This window comes from Aotus nancymaae, unplaced genomic scaffold (genome assembly GCF_030222135.1).
Source record: "Aotus nancymaae isolate 86718 unplaced genomic scaffold, 86718_ANA_hifiasm-v0.15.2.pri h1tg000029l, whole genome shotgun sequence".
Classification (NCBI taxonomy): Eukaryota; Metazoa; Chordata; class Mammalia; order Primates; family Aotidae; genus Aotus; species Aotus nancymaae.
In genome coordinates, this window is record NW_026988442.1 from 3,026,083 (window position 1) to 3,039,918 (window position 13,836).

A 13,836-nucleotide genomic window follows, 5' to 3' on the forward strand; every position below is an offset into this window, starting at 1 on the left:
TATCCATCTGGGTGGTGCCAGCTGATCCATCAAGTGCAGAGTCTGCAAAATATCTCAAGTACTGCTCTTAGGAGCAGTTTAGGGAGGGTCAGAATCTTGTAACCTCCAGCGGCATGACTCCTAAACCATAATTTCTAATCTTGCGGCTAATTTGTTAGCCCTACAATGACAGGCTGCTCTCTAGGCCAGAAGGAGGTTTGTTTTGGGAAAGGGCTGTTATTGTCTTTGTTTTAAATTATAAACTGCACTAAGTTCCTCCCAGCATTAGTGCAGCCTACACCCAGGAACAGGCAAGGACAGCTTGGAGATTGGAAGCAAGATGGAGTTGGTTAGGTCAGATCTTTTTACCATCTCAGTTATCATTTTGCAATGGCGGCTTCAGTTCCGTGTAGGAGCATCTGACTAACCAAGCCTGTTCATCAATCCACGACTCAGCCACCACATAAGGGAGGGAAAGCTATTCATTTTTTTTTTCCAGCATCTAAAAAGGAGTTAAGCTCTACATTTTACCAAGCCTCATACAGCAGGAAATATCTCCCAAATAAGAGTTCAGATAACAGCAGGGAAAAAGAGAGAATGCCCACTAAATGCATCTTTTTTTTCTGTTTCTGTTGGCTATATTTACTCCAATAAGGCAAAGGGAGGGCTTTATGTTTGTTTGTTTTATTTACTTGTTTCATATTTTGTCTTAAAGAAGTAGACAGCACTTCAGCATGTGTTTATCTACACATTGGCCTATGAAATCAGAAGAATCGATTTCATACTATATTTGTTATTGACTCTCTGTGTGATCTTAGTCAAGTTGTTGTTTCCTTGAGCCTTGGTTTCTCCACCTGTAAATGAGGGAACTGGAGTAGATGAACCCTCCACGTCTGTCAGCACTATCTAACAGAACTGCCTGTGTTGATGGAAGTGCTCTGCTTCTGGGCTGTCCATCATGGAAGCCAGTTGCCAACAAGACGGTTGAAATGCGATCTGTGTGACTGGAAAATGGTATCTGGGCCATTATTTATGATGTCCAACACTGGAATGAAGAATGAACATGCTCTCTGGAGTTGCCAGCTCCGCTGATATAGGAGTCTGCCACTGTAGCGGCCTTTACTGACTGTCCACCCTAAGGGGACCCCAGAGAAGCGTGATGCTCTGGAGCTTGCTCTACTGCTCTGCCAAGATATGGAGAGTCTTCCTAGCTACCTCCTCTCCTCCCTGAACCCTCAGCTGTCTATGACTACCCATTTCCCAAAGGGCAGAACATCCAGCTGCACTGGCCGCTGTTCATTCTGCCTAAAGGAAGCTGTCTAGACAATGTCTTTCACTCCTTGCTAATTCAGTTTTTTAAAAAAATTTAATTTTAAGGTGGTGAATAGATAGAAGATACCGTGTTTGTTCCAGAAGGTACTTACCTTCCACATCTAGAAAGCATTATTCAATTGTAGCACAAAAAAATGTTTAAAATGTTTGTTTATCCTGCGGACAAAATATTGCCTATTAGGACATTTAAAACTAAATTTGTCTTTGTTTTACATAACTTTGTTTAAAACCAGAAAGATAGGATACAGAAAATAAATGCAATTAACTTTGAAATGCACAGACATTTGGGTAAAGAAATAATTGAAAGCTCTTTTTCTTTCTATTCCCATCAACCCTGGAAAGGATTTTCTAGGTTTTGGAATCTTTCATTTATGAAAATCTAGAAGTCTGGCATTTGCTTATTCTTGGAGAGGTGCCAGGAAAGCGAGATGTTTGTCATCTGATAGGACAGAAGGCCTCTTTGATTTCTTGGGAGAGCACAAACTTGAAGACTGTCAAGCCTGTGGAAAGGTAACTGGAAAGGAAAGCCCTGTGGAATGCCCACAGGCCTGCCAAGCTTTCTCTTGGGGAAGGATTTGCACAACAGGGACTGCATTGTTAGTCCGCAAGTTACCCAAGACATCTCCCTATTCCCCGCTGTTGAGTTCCTGACTGGGACCTAATTTAAAACCCAGAGATTTGCTTCTGGGTCCTAAATGTGCCCATGTTTCTTCTATCACGAGCAAGGACTCAGGCTAGCTGTTTGCTTCTCTGACGTGTCCTCTCTGTATCCATGCTAGCCCCTAACTTCTATATCCCTCCTACAGGCCTCGTGCGGAGAAAAGGTTTGTTTATCTGCACATGAAGAGGAGCCCTCATTTTAAGCAATCTGTGTCCACTGGTGTATCCCTTTCATTCCCAGCTGGCACTGTTGGTTCTCCACTCGGATCCTGTTTACTGTCCTGCATCCTCATCCCTCAGCTGCCATGAGAGCTGCAGCTAATGGCTCATAGTTGCACCCTTCACTGGAGAATTGCCCTTGACTGAAGGGAGTCACCTGGTCTGGAGATGCCTGGTAGGTTAACTCTTCCATGACCAAGTGGCCATGACTAATAAATAAAAGGGCACAAAAGCCTGTGCCTCCGTACCAGATAACTTCGCTATACAATTTGTGCTCCAGAGCACCTCCACACTGATCAGATTGAGGCTACCATTCTTGAGGCCTCATCCTTGCTCAGCTCCTTCTGCTTCTCTATTCTACTTTCCTCTCTCTCCCATAGGTCTTCTGAAATCACCTCCTTAATAAATTATGCGTACACACATCCCTGGTTCAGGCTCTGCTTCTAGGAAACCCAAGACAGTGATCTCCTGATCCCAGACTGAGGAGCACATAGTACACTGTCTTATCTTGGGGGAAAGAAAAAAAAGCCCTGCTAATTTTGGTTCTGTCGAACAGATTCTCTTGATGTGTACAAACACAACATGTAGTGAGCCTGTAGAAGACCGTTGGCAACTGCCTGTTGTCTGTCAAAGAGATGCTTGCTGGTGTTTGGCACTCACCTGAATATGACAGATTGCTGCAAGGCTGAATTTGTCGATAAATACTACCTATCTGTGACTATAACATGAGTGAGTAACATACATGGCAAACATGAGGATTTCATGAAAGATGACTTTAACCTCCAGAAGTATCCATTGTTTTGAGTGTCTTCTGAGTTTCTTCATGATACTCTATTTTTTTTAACTAAGTCAAAAATTAGTTTGGCTGGAGTTCTCCAAAGACAGCCTAATGCCTTTTTCCCTCTAAGTATGGTCCATGGACCAGCAGCATCAGCATCACCTAGGAGCTCATTAGAATTGCAGAATCTGACCAGTGCAGTGGCTCACACCTGCAATCTCAGCACTTTGGGAGGCTGAGGCAGGTGGATCACTTGAGGTCCGAGGATTGGGACCAGCCTGGCCACCATGGTGAAACCCCATCTCTACTAAAAATACAAAAATTAGCCCAGCGTGGTGGCAGGTGCCTGTAATCCCAGCTTCTCAGGAGGCTGAGGCAGGGAGAATTGTTTGAACCTGGGAGGCAGAGGTTGTGGTGAACCAAGATTGCGCCACTGCTCTTGGGCCTGGGTGACAGAGCAAGACTCTGTCTCAAAAAAAAAAAAAAATTGCAGAATCTTGTGGATCCCAACCCAGACTGGATGAATTGTTGCAGCAAGCTCTCCCAGGAGATTCTTATGCATGTGAAAGTTTGGGAACACTAGCTCAAAGACATTCTGTTGGCGAGTTCTGCTTGGTTGTAATAACTGCAAAAATTTGAAGGTGATAGGATTCACAAAAACTATACCTCCTGGTAGAGTAACAACTCAGTCATCTAGAAATCAATGATTCTGTAACTTGAACCACCCAGGACATAGGCTAGCACTGAGGGTGTTATGTAAAAGATCTCTGAGAAACCAAAATAGATGTCACAAAGACCACAAACCAAAATTCACTTGTCTTAGAAGAAATCTCCTTAGACTCTCTCTTAGTTGACATTTATTTTTAGCTGTGTGTCCAAGTCTAATAAGATTAGTTATCTGGTTTGAAAGCCTTCTGAAAATTTGAAAGAACAAGTAAAAGTGGAAAAGGGGTCTCCTGGAGTTCTCAAAATATAATCTTGGAACCAGGGACATCAGCATGCCCTGAGGACTTGCTAGAAATGCAAAGATTGGGTATATCCCTGGCCTAGTGAATTAGAAACTAGGGGATGTGGTCCAGCGCATGTGGTTCAACAAGCCTCTCACGTGATTCAGATATGTGCTCAAATTTTGCTTCCATTGTACTGGAGGAAGCAAAGAGTGAAACTGATGACAAGGGAAGAGACAGGGAAAACAAACAGAGGGACTGAACAGGCTGAGAAGTCTTAAGTTCATTTTGGTTTGGTTAAGGGAATGAGTTAAGGTAGATTTTAGTAAGCACAGGGTCATGAAACAATTGCGTGGCTGGGGCATATATTTTTGAAGTAAGACAGAGAAGGTGCTAGAAATGCTGTGTGGAAGTCATTGCAGGCTATTCAAGGAGTTTAGCTTTTGTACTCCCAAGTACTGTGGAGACTTAATTTTTAAGCAGTAGAGCAGCCTGGTTAAAAAAGAAAAAAAAAGTTTTTGTAGCTTACAGGAAGAGGATTTCATTATCTAAAGGTTATCCAGTGATGCTGAATAAATGTGGCACTATTATATTCAGTTAAACCAGGAACAATGCAGTGTAGATAACCCTGAAGTCATTGACACTAAGTTCTCCTGTAACAGGATCTCGTTGTACCAGTTATGATGTACTTGAGACTTTGAGATAGAAATCTTCACAGAAAATGAAAACGGTCATGTTAACATTTCAGGGCACCTTTCCATGTTATATAACATAACTGTATCTCTCTTCAAAACACTTTTCTTTTTGTATTTTGTTCTAACAATATTTTCATAATGTAAATTTTGATTTCCCATTTTCCCTTCACGTTTGGGCTTTTAGCCTGTTATATAAGCCATAGTCAGCTTCTACTTCACAACTGATTTTTGAGTAGATAGAAAAAAATTTTTTTTTGATGTGAAACCACAATTTTAATATTTGTACAAATCACAGTGGAATTCAGCCTGTGTTATATACTGACTCATTATTAGTTATAATTTTGTTTTACTTTCTCATATTTTTCTTGTTTATTTTTGATGAATTATGTAGACTGACACAAAATTGCACACCATGTTGCTCTGCCAAGTCTGTCGCCGGGTGATAATGCTAAAACAAAAGGTCTAAAACGTCCTTTAGAGTGGAGAAATACAGAGGGTACATTAAAATGCATTATTCTATGAACATTATTCAATAGCAGCACTGGTTGGTGCTTTATGTTTAAATTATCAAAGAGTGAAAAAAACAAAACTGGATGATATCTTGGTGGCTTCAGGAAGTTAATGTGTCTCCTTTAAACCCCAGCATCAAAAGAAATAGCGTTATGTTAAGACACATGTTAATTCAGGGTAGACTGCTTCCAGGATAAAGGAACACTTATCCTGCCTGAATGGGAGAGCCTGTACTTTTACATTTATTAAATGCTGCTCTTGGGGTGACTAAGTGTCTTGATACCGCTAACCTAATACAGAAAGAGATGCCAGCTCTAATGACTAGCACAGTTTCAACGTATTTTAGTTCTTTCTGGTACAGATCTTCTTGCAACAGAAAAGAAAGACACAGGTTGCTTCAAAAAGCATTCCGTAAACATTCACAAAATGTTCTCTGCAGTTTTACTATCAATGGTGGTCTTTTGTTTATTGCAAAATAGGACACCTACTTATGTAACTGAAACAAATGAAAAACACATTACTGGAGTATTTTTTGTTTAGTGGTTATATAACCTTTCAGGGATAAGCAACTGTGATTTTTATATGGGGATACATAGAGACATGATGGATGTTCCTTTCATAATGATGTGAAAAAGAATATTTATATGAGCAATGTTGGGGCAGAATAGCTTTGTAGGAAAAAAATATATCAATTTTTATATAGTACCTGGGTTTTGGCCTTATGGGTTGATGTGGTGTTAAAATACCCAAAGATTTTGAATACCTCCCTCATGGGCATTACACACACACATATACACATTCCTAGATGAATTTCACATCTTAAAGTGCTATGTTCTAAAAATGAGGTGCGGTGGCTCATGACTGTAATCACAGCACTTTGGGAGGCCAAGGTGGGTGGATCACTTGAGGTTAGCAGTTCAAGACCAGCTTGGCCAACATGGTGAAACCCCGTCTTTAGTACAAATACAAAAATTAGATGAAACCTCGTCTTTAGTACAAATACAAAAATTAGCCAGGCAAGGTGGTGGGCGCCTGTAATCCCAGCCACTTGGGAGGCTGAGGCAGAAGAATTGCTTGAGCCTGGGAGGCGGAGGTTGCAGTGAGCCAAGATAGTGCCACTGCACTCCAGCCTGGGTGACGGTGTGAGACTCTGTCTCAAAAACATAAAAAATAAAAATAAAAATAAGGAGGAGAAAAAAGGTATAGTCATTTTATAATGTTTACTATTCTTATATCCCTCTAAAATGAGAAAATAATAGCTGCTAATTTTATTAAATAAAATTTAAAGTATTAATTATTATTAATTATAAGCTATTATAATAATAGGCACATATATTCAAGGTGGTTTTAAAATTAAATTTTGACTCTTTTTTTTTTTATGTATTGGAAGAGAAGTGCTGCATTCATATGCTGCTTTCTTTATCTGGACTCTTTCATTTCTCCAAAATCTACAACCCCTTAGTTTTGCTTCAACGAGTTAAAGTCTTATTTTCCCAGGATCTCTGATTGAAAGTCATCACCGTCAAGAAGTCTTCCATGATTTCCTTCCACCGAAAAGTCTTAATCAGTAGCTGCTTCTTTGTATGCCCACGACGCCTCCCCGTCTTAACACTTATAACTCTGTATTTTAATTCCCAGCTTTCCTGTCTCCTTGGAAGACTGAATCCCTTTAAGAGTTGGAAGAAAGACTTGTTCGCTGCCATATCCTTAGGGCTGAGCACAGTTTTTGGATAAGGACTTAATTGTCAAATTAATGAATGCCTATATTTTCAGAACTTTTTATGCTCTGGTTAGTATGTCCAAACATCAAAAAAGATCTATAATCCAAAAAAATCTGTAATGCCACTGAATGTGGCCGTTCATAACATTTGATTCATCTTTTTCACAGATTTACAATTAAAGCTTTGGCCATACACGTGTGGTGGTTAACAGACTCTGGAGCCAGAATGCTGGGGTTCACACCGCAGCTCCGTGAGACATTGGAAAATTTGCTTAAACTCTCCATGACTTGTTTCCTCATTAGTAGAGGATTTAATTAATTCATATGTTTGCAGCAATTTGAACAGTACCTGGCAGATGGTAAGGGCTGCCTAAGTTTGTCGTCATTTTTGCTATTAGTATTTTATTAATATTTGTAAAATAACCCAGTTATTAATATAACAATTGGCTATATTTTGACAAACCAGTTCTCTAAATATATACATTTATTTTCTTGCCCATTTTTATCTATCAATTGGGATGAAAAATACAGACTCTGAAGTCAAATAAATACATGATATTTCCATTTTCTCTCTCCCGAAGGTATTTTTTTCTTCATTTTCCACAACCATAAAATGTAAGCCCTCCCTTGCAATCCTCTTTGCACTGAAAAGAATCTCATGCTTTGACATAACTGGAGATTCAAACTTGACACGGGTTCCACTTTCATTTTCTTGAGCCAGAGTACTGTGGGCTCTGATGAAAGAAGGGATTCCATGTGTCAACTCCTCAAACCAAATATATGTGTCCTCTGAGTTCAGTGTTCTAAGAATGCGGCCTGTTATTATTAGACTGATAAAGTAACAACAGAGTATTTTGCACACAGGTGGTATCTACTCAATGCATGCCATTTATGGGTAAGACATTCCTCTGCATGCTCTTTGACCTAGTATTTATATGAGGAGGCCTCAGATGGTTCAATTGCCAAAAATATCCTTCTTTTCAATGTGCCAAAATCTCATAAATCACCTCTAAAGAACTTATTCATAACCAAACATCACCTGTCCTGAAAAAACTATGGAAATAAAAAATAATTTTTTTAAAAAAGGACAAGATATATCCCTATAATTAAAAAGATCCATCTTTAAAATTTCCCTATGTATGCCTATCCTGAAAAACTTAGACATCTCAATTGGTTTGACTTTAAGCTTTTATTTTATTCATCTTTTACATATTACCCATTGACAAGCAATCAAAAAACTGTCTTTTGAAACAGGTGAATATAAAACAACCACTCTCCTGTATCCTTTCATAGACAAAATACCGTTTCTGCAGCAAGGAGCAGACATATATCTATGTGTATTGTCCACAAAATAATTGCAGAAACATCCACCTTTCTAAAGCTTTCACCCCAGGGTATCAGTGTTTATCCACTCACCGTAAAGAAACCATTGTTCTCATTTGATACACCAAGAAATCAGAAAAAGGCAGCAAAACAGGAATAGAGGGTTATTTTTTTAAAGCCACAGAAAAACTTATAGAGAACAGGTGGGAAGTTTCTGGGGTTTCCCTTTGTTAAATAACCTCCTTTGTTCATCTATTTTGTCAGTTTTCAATAGTAGTATTATTTTTGTCTGTACAAGCAGATCTTCAGCCAAAAAGAAAGAAGAGGCAAACATTGAACATTGATTTTTTTAGAAATCACTTAAAAATGGATTCTACTTAGAGATATGAAGCTCTAACCTTACCAGTTATTTGTGTATCGTCCCAGGTGCAAAACCTTGAATGAACATCCGGGAGTTACAGCATTAATACGCCTATGCTCCACTCTCCCACCGTGAATGCATAAGAAAACTTACGAACAACATATAACAGAAGGCTACTTAAAATTTTAACATCAATTGAGTAGACAAGGCTTAATAATCTGTGCTTGCAGGATGGAATCTTAAAAAGTTAATGTGCTACTGCTCTGATTTCGCTAATTTAAGTGAAAAAAATTTACCATGGGCATACATTTTGTCCTAGGAAAATGAAAATCTTAATGTAATTCTCAAAGAGTTTATGACGTGTAGGGAGAGAATTTACTGCCAGAAGAATGTGGCACAATGAGATTTCCAGTCTGGGCAACAACAATATTATCTAATAAAAAGCACAATGAAAACATGCTACAGAACGTTATTACCATAGGATAATTTAGGCATCTTCGGATGGCATCTGCAGCTATTTTGTCAAGCATATATTTTGTGTGTGGACTGTCGTCTCTGCGTCAGGCTTTCTGAGTTAATTCAATGGCTTCTTAATGCCTGTATCTCATGGTTTGGAAGTCCATAATTATTTGGCCCAGTAGCTTGCATATGCTTAGGTGCAGATTCCCAATATAATAATCACTATCATTTTTCAGGCACTGTTTTTTAACCAGTGGGCTAAGTTTATATGAAGTATTCCATTTATGCTTATGACAAAAGTATTTTCAAAATCTTTGTTTTATGAGAAAACTGAATATTACAGAGGACAAGAAACTTGTCTGATCTCTTGCACTTAGGAAATAACAGACTAAGTTTTGAAACTGAGTGGTATGTCTCCAAAACTGATGACTTTAACCACCAGGCTATATTGTCTCACGCATTATTTTTTAAATCAAATATGCAGAGTGTTAAGTCAGTTCTAGTTTACTTACAGCAATTGAGATTATTACAAATGACAGCTAGTCCTACCATCATTTACCTCATTTGTTTGTTTCATACATGATATATGCTATGTTCTGAGATGATAGTTTGTGGTTTAAAGTTTACGCTTTAAAATTACCATTTACTGACCACCTACCATGTAAGTCATTATTGTGATTATTTACAAATAGCTCTATATCAAACCGATTCGACCTTAGTGTCACAAAACAACAACCATTTATTATCATTACCTCTTCTGGTTCTGGAAGTCAAATGGGCTCTATGGGGAGGCTGTTGGCTGCAGGCTTCTCCTGCAGTTGCAGTCTGACAGTGGCTGAGTAATTAGGCAAAGGACAGAGCTGGGTCATCTTGAAAACTTCTTCACTTTCATGCCTGGTGCCTGGCTAGGAAGACAGCTGTGGGCTGGAGCAGCGGGGTCACTATGTCTATGTGGCCTCTCTAGAATGACAGCTTCAGGTAGCCAGGTATCTTACATGGTAGTCCAGAGCTTTAGAGCATGTGGCCTGAAAGAGACTTGAAAGTCATGCAGTGTCACTTCTGCCACACATTCTATTCATGAGAACGGAGTCACTGAGGCCAGCCCATCCTCAGGGAAGAGAATTATACTCTATCTAGTGACAGCATGACAAAGAATTTACAGACATGTTTTAGAACCACTACAGGCACAATCATAAGCACTTTGCATACACTATCTCAGTTAATTATCAAATTAGCAATGCAAAGCAGACATCTTCATAGGACAATGAGGTAAGCTGACTCTCAGGTAGGAAGTGATGGAACTTGGATTTAAACTCACATCTGCCTGAATTCATGATGAAATCCCATTCTCTTTGCTACTGAACTCTAGTACCCGAGTTCAAAAAAATATGAAGTTTCCAGCAGAATTAAAATAGAAAATTTAGAGATAAAGAGGACCATTTCAGAGGAGTATAGTGAGTCAATAGTACCAATTAGTCATTCAAATATGTTTTAAGAGCCTACTATGTGCCAGGCACTAGGGATACAGAGGTATACAAATAGGATGCAAGCAGAATAAGGATATTAGCTTCTGGTGGATATATCAGTATCACAGTATTTTCCACAATCCCTATTCTTATGGACATTAGTGTCTAGAGAAACTCACATTTAACAAGTAAAAAAGATTTAATAATTTTTTTCAAATTATGTTAAGTGCTTAGAAGGGGAGTAAAAGATGCTAGTGAAATTCGTGATGGATGGTCCTCATTCTAGGTGGTTCCTTGGAATGGACAATCATGTTACCTTACCTATCCTCACATAGAAAACAATACAGCTCAGGCCAGGCCAAAAATAGTGTCCTATTTCACTGGTCACAGTGATCCATTTAAGAAAGGCCCATTAGAATTCTTCCTGGAATTCATGCATGCACAGAGGAAAAAGAAGTTTTCTGCCAGGGTTTCCATGCTGGGAGAATGGAAGAGGAGTCAGTGAGTGAGGAAGCATGTCTAGCCAGAGATAAGTGATGCTGACACACAAGAGGGAAGAAAGCCATGTGGGGTGGAGGAGCGGAGAACAGAAGACAGGAGAGAAGAGGAGAAGGGGAAAGGAGAGAAACAGCTGGTAGCACCCACTGAGCTTAGGCTGGATCACATGGCATCACTGAATTGTCCAGAGCACTCTGTACTTACCTACATGGGCTTGTTCCACAAGTGCCTGTTGCCTTTTCTATAAAACCCACTCAAGTGTGAAGTTGGGACAAGGCCACCCTTGCCCACCAGTTAATCCCTATCCCCTAATAAAATGTCTGGGACATATTTGGTGCCTAATGAGTGTTTATCCAATGAAAGGATGGGTGGATGAGTGAGTGAGTGACTTTGGAAAGATAAAGAACAGCAGAGGAAATGTGCTTTCCTTTTCTGAATAGAAGAGAACAATGCCCAACTAAGCTGAGGAGTTGGAATATTTTGGCATTTTTATATGTAAAAATACATTAATTAAAAAAAGTATGTAGTATTGATTCAAATACATTATCAATAAATAGTCATCAATTAATAGCATAAAGCATTCAATCATGAAAGAAGCTATAATTTCTCATTCAAGTGAACATAAATGCAACTTAGCTAATAAAACCAAATATCTCAAACTCAAAATAAATACAGATTTCAGAGTCAACTTAGTTTAAGGAAACTCAATAGTGACAGGTAGAACTCAAAGTCATGAGAAAATTAAGAGGTAACTAAAACCTTCATCTTTGCTAGCTTTCCACTGTAACAGGCTTCAAGCCTGTAAAAATAATGGTACTCCCAAATCAAACAGTAACTGGAGTTAGTAGGATCAGAGAAGAATGTTTGGCCTTAGGACCAAAACATAACCAGACTGGATGCATCTTCATGAAGCCTCAGAGGTATAATTTAAAAATTACTGGGTTAATTTGCTTTTATATAGCAAATGGTCCCTGAAAATGATAGTGTAATTTATCACCCAGGCATGCGGATGAAAAGTTCCTGGTGGGTAGCCAGGCCCTGCCTGATCTCATAAATTCTGGTGCTGTGAGGTTTCCTCCATCCTTAGAGTGAGTTTAATGACACAGTAGATTTCCATGTTACTGCTTTTCATTTCCAGTTCTGGTGACCCAAGGCTTTCTATTAAAAAAAAAATCAAAACAAATGTAAAAGCCCATAAGCATTCAGTAATAAAAGCTAATGAAGAATCCAGACATAGGGGAAGTTAGATGCTGTTGTTGCTAGTCTTTCTTCTTCTCTAACTGTATTAGTCTGTTTTTATGCTGCTGCTGAAGACATACCCGAGACTGAGCAATTTACAAAAGAAACAGGCTTAATGGACTTACAGTTCCACACGGCTGGGGGAGGCCTCACAATAATGGCAGAAGGCAAAGAGGAGCAAGTCACATGTTACATGGATGGCGGCAGGCAAATAGAGAGCTTGTGCAGGGAAATTCCCATTTTTAAAGCCATCAGATCTTGTAAGACTCATTCACTATTAGGAGAACAGTGTAGGAAAGCCCCATACCCACAATTCAGTCACCTCCCACCAGGTTCCTCGCATGACATGTGGAAATTGTGGGAGTTTCAATTCAAGATGAGATTTGTGTGGGGACACAGCCAAACCATATCACCACCCAACTTAGAAGAGCACAGCTCTCGTGATCCTTCCCATCCCAACTCCACCCATCCTAACCTCACTCATCCACACTAAAGAATTCATGACAGTGAGTAATCAAAAGTATGTGTCTTCCAAAGTGCATTGGTAACTTAGGAGAGCAAAGCTTCAAGAGAGGGCAATGGGTTCTGATGGCGAAATCCCTGGCATTAGTGAAAAGACAAAGCACATACTTTGGGGTTCAATGGATTTTTCCAGATATCTCTCTGGCATTATGGTAGAGTAGATTTTGCAAATGAGCCCAGATGAGAGGCTTACTAGATATTCATAAAATAGAGAATAATCTCCATTTATCAGTTCATTCACTCTTTCTTTATTTCTTTTATCTATTAGTGAATATATGGGATATTCTTAATTCTGTACCGTCCTAGCTGAATAAATCTGGTAATTATGTAATCTTTTAATGGCTCAATTCACTCCTCCGTAAAGAGCAGGTAATAGTTCTTACCACATAGGGCTATACTGAAGATGAATTAAGTCAAGCTTGCCCAACCTGTGGTCCATGGGCCGCATGTGGCCCAGGAGAGCTTTGAATGCAGCCCAACACAAATCTGTAAACTTCCTTAAAACATTATGAGATTTTTTTTTGTGACTTTTTATTTATTTATTTTTTTAGCTCATCAGCTATTATTAGTGTTAGTGTATTTTAAGTGTGGCCTAAGACAATTCTTCTTCTAATGTGGCCCAGGGAAGCCAAAAGATTGCATGTCCCTGAATTACATTAACGCACATAGTGCCCTGATAACTTGACTGCTCATAAGTGTTTCAGATTCTTTTTTTTTGAGACGGAGTCTTGCACTGTTGCCCAGGCTGGAGTGCAGTGGCGTGATTCTCCTGTCTCAGCCTCCCATGTAGCTGGGATTAGATTACAGGTGCACACCACCACACCCAACTAATTTTTTGTATTTTTAGTAGAGATGGGGTTTCACCATGTTGGCCAGGCTGGTCTGGAACTCCTGATCTTGTGATCCACCCACCTCGGCCTCCCAAAGTGCTGGGATTACAGGCGTGAGCTACTGCACCTGGCTGAGATTCTCTACTGCACCTGGCTGAGATTCTCATTAATTATTGAGTAACTGCTATTTACCAGTGATTCTGCTAAGCACTAGGTATATAAAGAAAAAGTTACTATTCTCAAATGTCTTCTAGTCTAATGGGGAAACAGTCACACCAACAAAGACAAGAAGTGCTTT